Raw genomic sequence first — 16,445 nt, forward strand, 5'->3', positions numbered from 1 at the left:
GATTTAATTTAGACAGTAACTTAGAGGGAGGACAACTCTTTTGGTCTTAGGTACCTCATGAGTAATTAACCATTAGCCATTAATTTATTAGGTGAATCAAAGCATTCTGCTTATTATTCCAATTCTACTGCCATTATGGAAAACATACCCACTTTTCCTCTGACAGTTGAATTTTATTTTTCAGCTTTCTTCCATTGGGGATCCCATTATCTATTGAAACCAGGGAGCCTATTTTAATAGCAGCCTCTTCATATTTATCCTTGCTCTCAAAAAATATCCCTTACCGTGTTTCTCAAAGAAGTTTGTGCTGTTCTCATAAAAGTTTTTCTCAATGTCCTGGTGAGGGAGGTTTTCTTTATGCTCTTCTAGGAAAGAGATTTAAGGGGGTGGATGAATGGTTGGCACATTACACATGTGCACTAACATTTATTTTTCCCTAACTCTGAATATTTCACACTGCTGGTAATACCATCCTAAAGGGTATGTTTTGAAAAGTTGTGAGGGATTTTCTGGAAGACACAAGGATGGGAGGATACTACTACCATTTAGTGAGTGAGATCATAGGTAGAATTCTAGGCATCTTGAAGGATCAGGACAAGTCCTCAGTATAAAAAGTTATCCTGTGTACCATAGAGTTTCTGAATGTACTAAAGGCTAATTGAGAATGTAAAAACTTTGCTGAGCCTGGGAACTACCTCCACATCATATAAAAATTACAGAGTATTTTTTTTGCAGTTTTAAAACATTCTGACTTTTCTAGTAATACAGAGACATAGAAGTTGAGGGAATACTTTAATTTGTTTATGTGCTCAAATTTATTGAGAGTTGTTCATCATTTTGGTAAGTTTCATCACCACTAGGCTGCTTATTTTACTTGAATTACCATAGCATAATTTTATCAGTTCAAATTTACAGGTGTTACTGAAACAGCACAACACTGTGGGGATCCTGGGCACAAAAGACTTTCTGTGACCCTTATTTCTTGATTACAGGAAATAAGCTTCATTCAAACTCCATGACCCTCCCTGAGTTCCAACAGGCAGGTTCAAACAGTTGCTAATCGGGGAAGGGAGGGGATGCAGAGACAAGGGAAGATCAGTCAAGAAACAGTAGTGTAACCTTGGGGCAGGGTCCTGGTTCCCTCTCAAGGGATACACATAACTATATATTTGAGCTGTTTTTCAGAGTCTGAAACCCCCACCAGGTGGGAGAAGTTAACTGTATGTTGCCCACAAGCACATAGACCCCAGATGGGTTGGAACAAGGTTGATGATGCTGACTCCTGATTACCTCCCCACCAACCAGTCAGAAGAATGTCCATGAGCTGATTATGCCCTCTTTGAACCATTACTATAACATCCCCTCCAGGTTGAGATGCACAGTTTTGAGGTCATTAGCCTGTTGTGGCTCCATTTACCTGGCAAAGCAATAAAGCTATTCTTTCCTACTTCAACCAAAACTCTGTCTCCAAGATTTAATTCAGTGTTGGGGTACAGAGGCTGGATTCAGCTTTGTTACTATCACAGATTGTCTACTATCTATCTATCTACCTACCTATCTATCTATCCACCCTTCTATCTATCCACCTGTCTGTCTATATCATATAATTTAAAATGTCAAACATAAAGAAAAATTGTCAATATTCAAGTGAATATTTAAAATTGGGTTTTCTAATTTTTCATAAAAATGGACAGGTACTAACATTCCTATTCTATTACCATGAAAACACAAAGCTTAATATTTTGCAAAGAAAAAATACTCATGAAAAATCAAATATGTGTATTGAAGTTCCCAGATTTAAAGACTTAGGAAGTAATTTTCCCCCTAGAATATTAGAAATAAGCTTGTCAAAAGAATAAAGATTTCATTGTTTCTTACAAAATAACAAAATCAGGAACTGTATAAACCATACAATTGGTGAAAAATTAATTTTGCCAGCTGTATGAGAAGTACAATGATGAAAGAAAAACCAAATAAAATAATTCCACCTACTCTAATGAGAAATTATATTGTTTCTAGATGAGGGAAAATGTAGAAAATCATCTGTGTAATGAACTGCATTCAAGCAAGTTTTCATGACAAGTGGATGTGAGCACCCTTTTTTGTTAAAAGAAAAAAATACTTCCATATTGCACATGTAAGTCTTATAAGGAAGATAACATTCATAGAGGAAATGTTATTTTCAAAATTACTGATAGCATTTCCATTTCCATGTGAAAGTAGCAGAATTTGGAATTACCTTCCTGCTGTGAACAACTAGAAAATTAACCCTCCTCCCCCAAAAAAAGGGAAACAACTGTACTTACAGATTAAAAAATAGACAGTTCAGGACTGTGGTCCTTGATAGAAAGTGAACACAAAGGTAAGCACTGTGATCCCACCAACTTTCCTCCCAGAGAAAATTTAAACTGCTACAGAGGGAGTGAAATTGGTTTCACTGAGTTGAGAAGACAGTGATCAGGGTTTGATGAAGCCAAGGGGTCAAGAATTTACAAGACAGAAAGTCATAAAAGAAGGAACATTGCAGTGAAAGAGTTATAAAATCTTCATAGGGATCTCTTGAGTCTTTGAACACCAGTCTGTGTATGCATAGTGTGAGACCTCATGAGACTAGAAAAAGAACTTCTTTGGAAAGAACAATTACCAGAGAAATGAATCACTTGAGTTCCCACTAGCCAGAGTTGAGAGGACCCACTAGATACACAGAGCAATCAATAGAGATCCTAAAATGGGTCATGTCTTAGAGGTGAGACTAAACTTACCCAAGAGTAGAGGATACACTAGAGAGGCCCCTTAAAAAAAAAAGCATAAAAGTAAGTTTTAGATGACTCAGACTGTCCCACAAGTTACTCAACTACCTGCCAGAACAAATACCAACACTATTTAAAGGAATTCAACAAAATTAGGCACTCAACAATATAAAAATCATGATACCTGGCATGTAGTCAAATATAAGTAACCAAAGAGATAGGAAAATGTGATCCACAATCAGGAAACAAGTCGGTTAATATTAACAGACCCAGAAATGGCAAATATGATAGAGTTAGCAGACAAGATTGTTAGCAACCACAAGATCATGTTCCTGATGCTCAGTAAAGCCAAACAAACGAAACCATCAGAGTTTGGAGCAGAGAAAGGTTTATTGCAAGGGTCATGCAAGGAGATAGGTGGCTTATGTCCCTCAAAACCCCAAACTAACTGAAGGGTTTCAGCAAAGTATTTTTAAAGGCCAGGTATGGGAAGAGGGTCACAGGTTATGTGATCAGCTTGTGCACAATTCTCTGTTTGATGGGAAGGTAACAAGGTGGTGTCACAAGTGTTAACATTATCAGTCCTTAGGCTCCAAGAGTTCTGGGGCTATGTACTCATGGTCACCAAGTAGTTAACTTCTATTTGTTGTTATCTAGGTACTTGAGAGAGGAACTAAAGCAGAGGATATGAGGGAAAGACCTGCCTCAGGAAGGCCCCATAAGATCCTTCTCAGTTACAAGGACAATGACGCAACTATTTTAAGTACGTTGAATATTATCAGTAATTATCAGAAACACCATAATGTTCATAATTAAGAGGGAGATGGATCATATGAAAAAGCTAACTTCTAGATATGAAAAATACATTATTCAAAATAAAAATTTTACTAGATGAGATTACCATCAAATTAGATCTTGCAGGGAAAAAAAAAAAAGGAATGGTGAATTTGAAAGTAAAGCAACCAAAGATAGCAAAAAGGAAGAATATATCTAAAAAGACTAAACATGAATAGTAACTCAGTGAACTGTGGGTCATCAAGGTTCAATTGGAGTCCCAAAGAAGAAGGAGGAAAGACAGCAAAAAATTTGAAGGAATAATGTCTGAAAATTTTCCAAATTTAATGAAAACTAATATCAGATGAAGCTGACTTCAGAGCAAAGAATATGGGCATAAACAAAAAGGAACTCTTAAAATAAAGATAAGAGATTTTATTTATTAAGAAGTCTTGATAATCCTAAATGTCTATGTGTCTAACATGCTTCAAATAGGCTTTAAAATACAACCGTCCTTTGGTATCCATGGGGGACCGGCTCCAGGACCTCCACAGATACTAAAAATCTGTGGATTCTCAAGTCCATTATATAAAATTATATATTATTTGCATATAACCTACACATCATCCCATAAACTTTAAATTACCTCTAGATTACTTATAAGACCTAATGCACGGTAAATGCTATGTAAATAGTTGCCAGCACATGGAAAATTCAAGTTTTTCTTTTTGGAGCTTAGAAAGACCTTGCCTGAGAATGAAACCACACAGCTGAAAGCAGCACTGAGAGATGGTGGGAAAGAGGCACCACCCATTGTGCTTTCCAAGTATATGACCCACTAAATTTTCTTTTTTTGCTTAAGCTGGTTCGTGTTCAATTTACATTACTTGCAACAAATACAAACTAATACACATCACTTTCTAGGGCATGTGACACAAAAGTAACTAGTAGTTTACCATTTTGTCATTTTCATTAAAAGCTACACTTGAGACCAGGCTTTTAACAAAAATTATGCTAAAAACTAAGTGACTACCATCTAGATATTGCAATTAACTCTCATTATCAACATTAAAATCTAATATTCAAATTTGAAGCAAAAGGATCTCTCCACTTTCTCAGCAATACTGAGAAGACAGGTTGTAAGATTTGGATAGTAAAGACATGATCAGACCCCAGAGCTGAGGTTAGTTTTAATGCAGTTAGAACTATTTTATTTATTGGGGTTTAATTGGTATTCACATAGATTAATCTTATTTTCTCCTCAGCTTTTAAAAACTTTGAAAATAATGCAGTTTTCACTGATTGCATTTCTCCTGTGCATTAACAAACACTTGGGCAAATTATACCAAACTTGGCATCACTTCTTTTTCTTTCTCCATACTCTTTTGGATTGTAATGTGAAAATCACACTCTGTTAACTGCAAATAGCTCTTAACTAACCAGATTTGCCTTAATGATAGCATAAAATCACTGCCCTACATTTCAATCATATTCTGCACAAAACTTTCAAGCTATGTGAAAATTATCACAGAATGAGGTATCTCTTTCCTTTCATATAGAGCATTAAGATCCAAATCCATTTTTAAAGATTTTAAAGTTTTCTATTAGAGAGTGGTTTCAGAATAACTCATTTCTATTCTGTATAATTTCACATCCTTGTAATAAAAGAGTCATTATAAATAAGAATCAATAATGGCCAAATTTAGTATTGTGGGATAATTTTCATGTTATCATAAGTAATTATTTAAGTCATGGCAATGCCCGAATATCAGAAATTCCACATTTATATTCTTACTTCTCTTGAACTTTTCAAATTGTATTTCCTCAAGCAGACTCTTCCAGACTCTTTGCTCTTGTTCTCAGATTCCTTTTTGATTATATCTCAGAGTTTTTAGGGAAGGAGTAGAACATTCTTCATGGAGTGTGTCTGTATAGTTTCAATTCCCAAAATGTATTTTCTTAACCTACAGTCTTCCTTTATGCTTTATATAATAAAAGTATTCTTCTTAGGCTGTGTACCTCATAAAATAAATTTTGACTGAAAACACATTTTAAAATACAGATATGAAAATATATTTTTAAAAGCATAGTCTGATATTCCAAATATCTCAGTCTAGATGTATCTGAGCTGTCACTCACTAGCTAGGAGACCTATGTTTTCTCACCTATAAAATGGGAAACAATAGCTTTTGGAAAATAGGAATAAAATATTTGTGAGAAATAAATAAGATAATAAAAGAACCTAGCATAGTACCTGGTACATATATTTTAGTTAACTTGTAACTGGAGTTAATTATTTAAGGAAAATTTTGTTCTTAGTTTCTTCAAAACCAGTGACAGAAACTCACTATTTCAATGTTCTAAGCCCAGAATTTTCTTGCGTAATATCAATGTGAAACTCTTATCAGAAGGCCAGGAAAAAACTTTTATGGCTCAGAAATCAGGTAAATGAACCACCTATAGATGTCCTTAAAATTGCAGCTTGTGCTGACATTTGAACAACGATTAACTTGAACTTAATCCCAAAGTGATTTGAACAGTTTAAATCTCTGTTTTGTGAAGCGATTAGAACAATTATTAAAGCACATGATCACTGGGTTTAGAAAATATCCATGTTAAGACCTAAATAGACGTTTCACCAAGGAAGACATACAGGTGACCAAGAGGCACATGAAAAGATGCTCAGCATCACTAATTATTAGAGAAACGCAAATCAAAACTACAATGAGGTATTACCTCATGTCCATCAGAATGGCCATTATCAAAAAATCTAGAGGGCTTCCTTCGTGGTGCAGTGGTTAAGAATCCACCTGCCAATGCAGGGGACATGGGTTCGAGCCCTGGCCCGGGAAGATCCCACATGCTGTGAAGCAACTAAGCCTGTGAGCCACAACTACTGAAGCCCACATGCCTAGAGCCCGTGCTCTGCAACAAGAGAAGCCACCACAGTGAGAAGCCCTAGCACCGCAATGAAGAGTAGCCCCCGCTTGCCACAACTAGAAAAAGTCTGTGCACAGCAACAAAAGACCCAACACAGCCAAAAATAAATAAATAAATAAAAATTTAAAAAAATCTAGAAACAATAAATGCTGGAAAGAAAGATCTATTTAAAAAAACACTCTAATCTAAAAAAAAAAGAAAGAAAGAAAGAAAGAAAGAAAGAAAAGAATATATCCATGTTTACTGGCTTGAATTAAGATCCCAGGAGAAATGAAATCTTTCCTTTAAGTAACAGAGGAAATGAAACAAAATTAATCAAAACTAAAAAGATACTGCTTTAAAAAGAAAAATGCACATTCTGTTACTTGTTTATGTTTGATAGTTTTCCATGAGAATTTGTGTCTGAAGCTTATTCTGAATATGTTTCCCAAATACATAATATTTATGTCCTCTTAATTATGAAATCTAAAAAAACAAAAACAAACAATAAAAACAGGAGAAAAGTAGACATAGCTAAGAGAATTGATGGAGTACTAAAATTTAGTGATATATGAGCAAGACAATGTATTGAAGAAAGCCCAGCTTTTCAACCCTCGTTATACATTAGAATCCCTGGAGTAGTTTTAAAAATGTGTAAATACCTGAGTCCCAAGCCCTGGGACTGTAATTTAATTAGTCTTATATGTGGTCAAAATATTTATATTTGTTCAAAGCTTTAATGAGCACCAGGGTTGAGAAACACTGGATGAAGGTTTTACTGGGTCAAATTGCCAGGGTTTAAATCCTGGCTATTTTTCACTTGCTGTGTACACTTGAGTAAATTGCTCAACCAATTCAAAATTTCACTTCCATGATACATAATTTATTACTCACTGCTTGGCAAAATGCTGATTTTTTTTGTAATGCTATTTATTTATGAAATATTTACTTGCAAATATTTAATTAGGCAATCCTTCACTGCCCTATCAACATATATGTCTCCCATGATCTGAGTACCACTGACACTCTCAGTGAAAGCTAGAATTAGAGGTATTGGTCATCACTCTCTGCTATGAGTTATTTGGGAAAAATACTGCAAAATATTTACTAATGAGTGCTGTATCTTGGTGAGTGTTTTCCAAAATGTGTTATTTAGTCTGCTAAGACCTTACTTTCTGACACTTATTTTATATTTCATAGAACTCAAATGGATAAAATGGGAAGAATTCACAAGGAATTCACTCCTCACGACTGCAGTTACCTAAGTGTGCCATTACATGATTTAAATCTAACCCAGTTAGTAATGAAATGCTAAGGATCAGCTAATCTCTCTTTCTCTCTCTCTCACTTTCCTTTTAGAAATGTGATTTAAAAAATTCAAAATCATGTTCTGAAACAAGGGTAATGAATATTTTAAATAAGTTTCATCTCTGGGTTTAAATATATCTTTGATATGTGAAACTGTATCACTAAAATGCACAGTTCTGTAACCAACATGAATATGTGAATAAAATACTAGAAATCTCTATTTTTCATTAATTTAATACAAATAAACCGACAAAAAATAATTTCAGGCTCAATTTTTCTTTAATCTTGGGAGGGAATTTACTCCTTGTTTGAGTAGTAAGTAATATACTTACTCCTTGTTTGGGTTAAGTACATTAATGATCTATTAAAAATGTACTCTTTCTCAAGTTTCTTTTTCTTTTTTTTTTTTTTTTTTTTGGCCACACCATGCATCATGTAGGATCTTAGTTTCCCAATCAGAGATCAAATCCATGCCCCCTTCATTGAGGGTACAGAGTCTTAAGGACACAGGAAGGGGGAAGGGTAAGCTGGGACGAAGTAAGAGAGTAACATTGACATATAAACACTACGAAATACAAAATAGATAGCTAGTGGGAAGCAGCCGCACAGCACAGGGAGATCAGCTCAGTGCTTTGTGACTACCTAGAGGGGTGGGATATGGAGGGTGAGAGGGAGACACAAGAGGGAGGGTATATGGGGATATATGTATACGTATAGCTGATTCACTTTGTTATAAAGCAGAAACTAACACACCATTGTAAAGCAATTATACTCCAATAAAGATGTTAAAAAATGTATTCTTTTTAAAGTTGAAAAGATTTTCCCCTTTTGTAATATACTTTATTATGAAATTTTTGTTAATTATGAAATAATAAGACTTAACCCAGTAAAGGCAAATAACCTCAATTTCTAGATGTCTCAACTTGAATCAAAACTTCAACACATATAGATGGAAAAATTATTTAACTCTGGGCCAGAGTTTCCTCCTCTGTAAAATAGAGGCATTTATGGAACTTACATCATAGAGCTATTGTGAAGAATAAATGAGATAACCCATGTGAATTGTACATGTGGAGGACATACTCTAAGATAGACCCCGTAATCTCCACAAAGCTATTCATGACTTTCTATGGTACCCTACTCTTCAGTGTTGGTAGGACCTGTGACTTGCTTCTGGTTGAGTATAGCAAAGATGATGAGAGGGTGATTACATGTATATGGTTATATTATATAAGGTTATAACATCATTTTGAGAGGACACTCTCCCTTCCCAGCTTTGAAGAAGCAAGTGAGCAAGTGGCCATATTGGAAAGTCCCACATAGCAAGGAACTGAAGGTGATCTCTGGCCAACAGCCGGCAAGAAACTGAGGCCCTCGACTTGTCAACTTACAGGGAACTGAATGATGCAAACAAATACATGAGCTTGGAATCAGATCCTTCCTGAATTAATCCTCAAATGAGACCACAGCCCTCGTTGACACCATGATTGCAGCTCTTGGGGTCCTTGAAGCAAAAAACCTGAATAAACCATGCCCAAACTCTGACCTCCCCCAGAAACTAAGATAATCTATGTGTGCTGTTTTAACCTACTACAGATAATTAATAGAGTACATGACATAGTGTAAACGGTAAAAAATTTGTCTATTATTGTTACTATTGTCACTGTTATTGAAGATTATTGAAATCTGAATTAACAATATTTAATTTTGATTCTTCTACAGACTCATGAACATTAAATTTTTATTCTTACCAAAGCTTTTGACATTGTGATTTCTCTATTCTGAATTTTCTATTTGTCCATGAAAAAATGTTACTTACTCAGTGACATTTTTTTCCTCCAAATTATTTTTCACAACTGAAATGCGGGGAGGAGAAAATTGACAGGTCAGGATTTTCTTCCTTTTCAAATCTCATGTTTCAAATCCAAATATCTTTGGCCAGAGGAAAACAAGACCCATCTTATGCTGTCAGGTGTACAGTGTACATTCAATGAATGTTACTTTCTTCCTGTGTATGATAAAAGAAAACAAAAATATTTGTATTTGTGTAAGCAAATTTAAGTAAGCAAAGGGGATTATTGGAGGTAAAGTCTTTCCTTTAAAAAAAATAATTTTTAAATTGAAGTAGAACATTCATAAAAAAGCACCAATTGTAAGGATAGAGGTCAATGAGCTGTCACAAAGTGAACACTCCTGTAACCACCACCTATGTCTACACATATAACATTTACTAGAATCCCAAAAGTCTCCTTTGTGCCCCCAAACTTGGCCATGATTCTGACTAGTAATAATTTTACCCTTAAAAAATTATCTTCTATATTCTGACTCATTTTTCCCCTTTTTATTCCATCAGGGACTAGGAGCAGCATACTAAAATCTACATTGTGAAATTTGATATGCATTTCCCCCTTTAGTTCTGTCAAATTTTGCCTTGTAGCTTGAGGTCAAGTTATTAGGTATGTACAAATTAGAGTTGTTATAGATACATGATAGGTGGACCGTTTATTATGAAATATTTCTGTTTCTTTGATAATGCTTCCTGTCATTAGAACTTATATTTTCTCATTGGAAGTTAATAATCATAGGCTATAATTAGGAGGTTATTATTAATTTTTACTCAAGATATTTATATGGATTGCACTTTTAACAATGTATTCCCTTATTTTATATTTAAATATGTTCTATCCTGAAATGAAGTAACTCTTCACTAAATAGCTGGTGAAAAAATGAGATGTGACTGGCTTAAAAAAAGATACCCCTAATCCCTTGAACATTTTAAATGTATCCTAAAACAGGGTTTACAGACCATGAAGTACTGCATAGGATTAGTCATCATAAAATACATGAAACTTACATTTAAGTAGACAGAAGTAACATATTCAAACTGCTTGCCTTCTATCAGAGAAAGACTCTGAATACTAACAGTGTAATTGCAACCGATTCCCAGAGGCACAGAGATAACAGCCCAAGACTTGAATTCCTTTTTTAAAAAATGTTTGGTTGGGTTGGGTCTTCATTGCTGCACACAGATTTTCTCTATTTGGGGTGAGCAGGGGCTACTCTTCATTCTGGTGCACAGGCTTCTCATTGCAGTGGCTTCTCTTGTTGCTGAGCACAGGATCTAGGTGCATGGGTTCAGTAGTTGTGGTGCATGGGCTCAGTATTTGCAGCACGCAGGCTATAGGGTGCACAGGCTTCAGTAGTTGTGGTGTGCAGGCTCAGTAGTTGTGGTTCACCAGCTTAGTTACTCTGCGGCATGTGGGATCTTCCCAGACCAGGGATCAAACCTGTGCCCCTGAATTCGCAGGTGGATTCTTAACCACTGTGCCACCAGGGAAGTCCCAAAACTTGAATTCCTGAGCACCTTTCTTCCTACCCTGTCACCCTGCCTTGTTACCCTCTCCTTGCCACCCCCACCCCCCAAAAGATGCAAGGAAACAAAAAAACATTAATAGTGGGAGAGGCATTGCTAATCTTATTTTAAAGGTTTTCCATCCTACTTCCAGAGTAAAACTAAATGGATGTCTCTCTTTTGGGAGAATAGACACACTGAGAGTAGCACACTGGCAGACAAAAGGACATTTAGATTTCAGAACCAGTGTCTGTCTTTGAACATGGGACTGAACAAATCCCTTTCTCACAACTGTCCCCCAACTGACTATCCCATCTCCACCTCAGTTTTCTGCAAAGCTTAGAGACTGATGGCTGGAGACTTGTGCTGTTTCTGGATCTGCATGACTCATGGGACATTGTGGCAGAATAAGTGTTGTGGGTCCACCCATGTGGGATAAAGTGGAATTTTGCCATGCAAAGGAACTTGAGATAAGAGCAGAGAGGCTTGAAAGAGGAATTGGTGGGCAAAGAACATGAACTTAAGGCTAGGAGTAAAGACAGGAGAAAAGGAGGTGGTCACAGGGTATACCCTCTTTTGAAAGGACAAAATTCTTTAGGTGCTTTATTTTGTGAGATTCAAGGGAAAGTGCAACATAGAATTTTAATATCTTTTTCCTTATGTCATAATTTCCTTTTAAATTTATTCTAAACTTCCCAGTAATGATATTTGCCTCTCTCTGTGCAGACTATGTGTTGTTGTTTATCAAAGACTGAAAAGAATAGTGGGAGAAAAAGGATGAAAATAAACGATCTCACTAACAGGATATTTTCTTGGTATTGAGTGAGATAACCTGGTACTTCAGAGTCATTATGATTTAAAAATATAAACGATTTTCATTTCATGTGTTATTATACCTGAATTTTGTTCTCTCCAAATTCTAGAATTCTGTTGAAGTTCTAACCCCCAGAACCTCAGAATGTGACTGTATTTGTAAATAGGTCCTTTACAGAAGTATTTAAAGTAAATGAGGTCATATGGGTGGGCCCTAATCCACTGCGACTGGTGTCCTTATATGAAGAGATTAAGACACAGATTCACAGAAGAAACATCACATGAAGACACAGGGAGAAATTGAACATCTACAAGCCAAGGAGAGAGGCCTCAGAAGAAACTATGTCTGCCAAGGCCATGATCATGGACTTCTGGCCTTCAGAAATGTGAGCAAAAATTTTTGTTGTTTAAGCCACCCAGTCTGGGGTAATTCTCTGTGGCAGCGGTAGCAGATTAATACACATGTTATTCAGGTTTGCCATGTTCCTAAGACAGAATGAAGGAAATAAAAGCATTAATTTAAAATATTATTTAAAGAATAATACTGGCCAGCAAGATAGTACAGTAGAAGGACATGAGCTCAGCCCTTCTTACAGAAACACTGAAATCACAACTAACTACTGAACAACCATTGACAAAAAATATGCTAGAACCTACCAAAAAAATACCCTACACCCAAAGACAAAGAAGAAGCCACAGTGAGATGGTAGGAAGGGTGCGATCACAATAAAATCAAATTCCATACCCTCTGGATGGGTGACCCACAATCTGGGAAATAATTATACTACAGAAGATCTCCCACAACAGTTAAAGCCCTGAGCCCCACATCAGGCTTCCCAGCCTGGGGGTCTGGCAATGGGAGGAGGATCACCCAGAGAATTTGGGTTTGAAGGCCAGTGGGGAATTGCAGGAATTCCACAGGACTCAGGGAAACAGAAATTCCACTCTTGGAGGGTGCACATAAGGTCTAGTGTGCACCAGGACCCAGGGAAAAAAAGCAGTGACCTCATAAGAGACTGGGCCAGACCTACTTGCTACTATTGGAGGGCCTCATGTGGAGGTGGGAGGCAGCTGTGGCTCACTGCAGGGACAAAGACACTGGCAGCAGCAGCTCCGGTGAATACTCATTGGTGTGAGCCCTCCTGAAGGATGCCATTTCCCCCTCCAAGACCTAGCCCCACCCAACAGCCTGTAGGCTCCAGTTCTGGGATGCCTCAAGGCCAAACAACTAACAGGGCGGGAACACAGCCCCACCCATCAGCAGACAGGCTGCTTAAAGTTTTCCTGAGCATAGCCCTGCCCACCATAGGGACAAGATCCTGCTCCACACATCAGTGGGCAGGAACCAAGTCCTCCCAACAGGAAGCCTGCATAAACCTTTTAAACATCCTCATCCACCAGCAGGTAAAGAGCAGATGCAAGAACAATAACCTTGCAGCCTGAGGGACAGGAACCACAATCACAGAAAGCTAGACAAGATGAGACAGGCAGAGTTGGCTGAGAGGAGACAGCCTGAGGGGACAAGAGGGAGGAAATACGCAGTCAAGAATACTTTTGGAGGAAATCCAGACTGCCATAGAAGCAAGGTGCCACTGTTGAGTGATGCACAAGGGATAGAGCTGCCATTGCATCCTCTCTCTCCCCACTCACTGGCCACCTGCCCCACCAGGGGTTAGGAAAAGACCCCACCAGTGTTGGCCTTCTCGCACCCACCACCAGGCACTAAGAAAAGCCGCCACCAGGGCTGACCTTCTTACACCAGCCAACAGGTGCTAGGAAAAGCTTCCACTAGGGCCAGATATGTCGCACCCATGGCCACCAGCTTTCCCATGCACCTGTCACTAATGGGGCCCGCACAAACCAGGCAGTCATACCAACCACGTGCCATGTCCTCACCAGGGCAGAACCAAGTGCTCCAGAAAAGCCTTGGGAGCAGACTACTGTGCGTGGCCCACACACAGAGTGGGGCTAAAACCACAGCTGAGCCTCAGAGGCAGGGTGACTAAGGAAGAAGAACAAAAATCTTTTCATGCAGCTGCACAAACTGAAGATTAAATCCCCACAATCAGTTTGGTAAACCCTGCATCTATGGAATATCTGAACGGACAATGAGTGTTCCCAAAACTGAAACCAGTCTAACTTTAGCAGCTTTGGACCTTGAGGACTGGTACACATAGGAGTTGAGCAAGGTCAGAGTCTGAGTTGCCCCACAGGTCCCACAGTGGAACCAGAGACCTAGAGGTTTTGGAAGGCTTCCCAGGGAGGCAGAGGTTAGCTGTAACTCATGGTGGGGGCAAGGATACTGACAGCTGAGACCCCATGAAAATATGATTATTACTATTTTTTTGTGTTTTGTTTGTTCTGTTGTTTTTTTAAATTATTATTTGTTTTTATTTTTATTTAATTTTTTATTTTAAAAATGTTTTTAATATACTTTTTATTTTTTAATATTTCTATTTCTGTTACTTTTTTGCAGTTCTGTGTTTTTTTCTTTCTTTTGTTCTATTTCTTTAATCTTTTTTTCCTGTGTTCTACTTGATCTTATCTTTTTTTATCTTTTATTCTTTTTATCATTTTTGTGTGTTTGTTTTGTTTTTCTTTGCTTTTCCTTCACTTTGCAATCTGCTTTTGTTTTGCTTTTTATTTTTTTCTTTTCGTTAGTTTTGTTTTTATTTGTTTGATCTCATTTTGGGATTCTTCTGTTTGTCTGGTGTTCTTTTGTTGTTTGTTTTCTCTGTTTTTGTTTTTGTTTCTTATTGTGTATGTGTGTGTGTTTGTTTCTTTTAGTTTTTGTTAGTTTGGTTTTGCTTTTACCATTTCTCTGTGATTTTGTTTGTTTGTTTTTAATTGCTGCTGTTGTTGTTTGCTTCTTTTTATCTTTGCTATTTTGTCTTGAGTTTTGTATGTATGTTTGTTTACATTTGTTTTCTTCCACCATTTTTTTTCTCTTTTCTTGTTTCTTTTTTCCCTTTTTTGCCAAGCTGGTGGCTTGTGGCATCTTGGTACAGGGGTCAGGCCTGAGCCTCTGGGGTGGGAGTGCCAAGACCAGGATGCTGTAACACCAGAGAACTCCTGGCCCCAGGGAATAGTAATTGGCAAGAAATCTCCCAGAGGTCTCCGTCTTAACTCCAAGACCCAGCTCCGCCTAACTGTCAGCAGGCTTCAGTGCTGAACACCCCATGACAAACAATAAGCAAGACAGGAACATAAACCCACCTGTCACAAGACAGGCTGCCTAAAGTCATACTAAGCCCATAGACACCACAAAACACACCACCTGATGTGTCTTGCCCATCAAAGGGAAGAGATCCAGTACCACCCACGAGAACCCAGGCACCAGTCCCTCCCATAAGGAAGCCTACTGGTCCAAACTCACTCACTGGGGGCAGACACCAGAAACAAGAAGAACTACGAACCTGTAACCTATAGAAAGGAGACCTCAGGGTGAGGTCAGAGAAGATAAAGAAGACAGAGAAATACATTGCAGATGAAGGAGCAAGGTAAAAACCCACAAGGCAAAATGAATGAAGAGAAAACAGGCAATCTACCTGAAAAAGAATTCAGAGTAATGATAGTAAAGATTATCCAAAATCTCAGAAATAAATGCATAAAATACAAGAAATGTTTAACAAAAACCTAGAAGAACTAAAGAAACAACAAACTGATGAACAACACAATAACTGAAATTAAAAATACACTAGAAGAATCAATAGCAGAATAACTGAGGCAGAAGAAAAGATAAGTGAACTGAAAGACAGAATGGTGGAAATAACCATTGCAGAGCAGAATAAAGAGAAAGGAATCAAAAGACTTGAGGAGAGTCTCGACTTCTGGACAACATTAAATTCACCAACATTCAAACTACAGGGATCCCAGAAGAAGAAAAGAAAGAGAAAGGGTCTGAGAAAATATTTGAAGAGATTATAGTTGAAAACTTCCCTCACATGGGAAAGGAAATAGTCAACCAAGTCCAGGAAGCACAGAGAGTCCCATACAGGATAAACTCAAGGAAGAAGAGGCCAAAACACAATTAAACAAACTGTCAAAAATTAAATACAAGGAAAAAATATTAAAAGCTGCAAGGGAAAAGTAACAAATAATATACAAGGAATCCCCATAAGGTTATCAGCTGATCTTTCAGCAGAATCTCTGCATGCCAGAAGGAAATGGCAGGATATATTTAAAGTGATGAAAGGAAAAAATCTACAACCCAAATTACTCTACCCAACAAAGCTCTGATTCAGATTTGATGGAGAAACCAAAAGCTTCACAGACAAGCAAAAGCTAAGAGAATTCAGCACCACCAGACTAGCTTAGCAACAAATTCTAAAAGAACTTCTTTAGGCAGGAAACACAAAAGAAGAAAAAGATCTACAAACACAAACAAAAAAAAAACAATTAAGAAAATGGTAATAAGAATATATATATATTGATAATTATCTTAAATGTAAATGATTTAAGTGTTCCAACCAAAAGACACAGACTGGCTGAATGGATACAAAAACAAGACCAGTATAGATGTTGTCTAC

The sequence above is a fragment of the Mesoplodon mirus genome (genome assembly GCF_964341445.2).
Source record: "Mesoplodon mirus genome assembly, chromosome: 2".
Lineage (NCBI taxonomy): Eukaryota > Metazoa > Chordata > Mammalia > Artiodactyla > Ziphiidae > Mesoplodon > Mesoplodon mirus.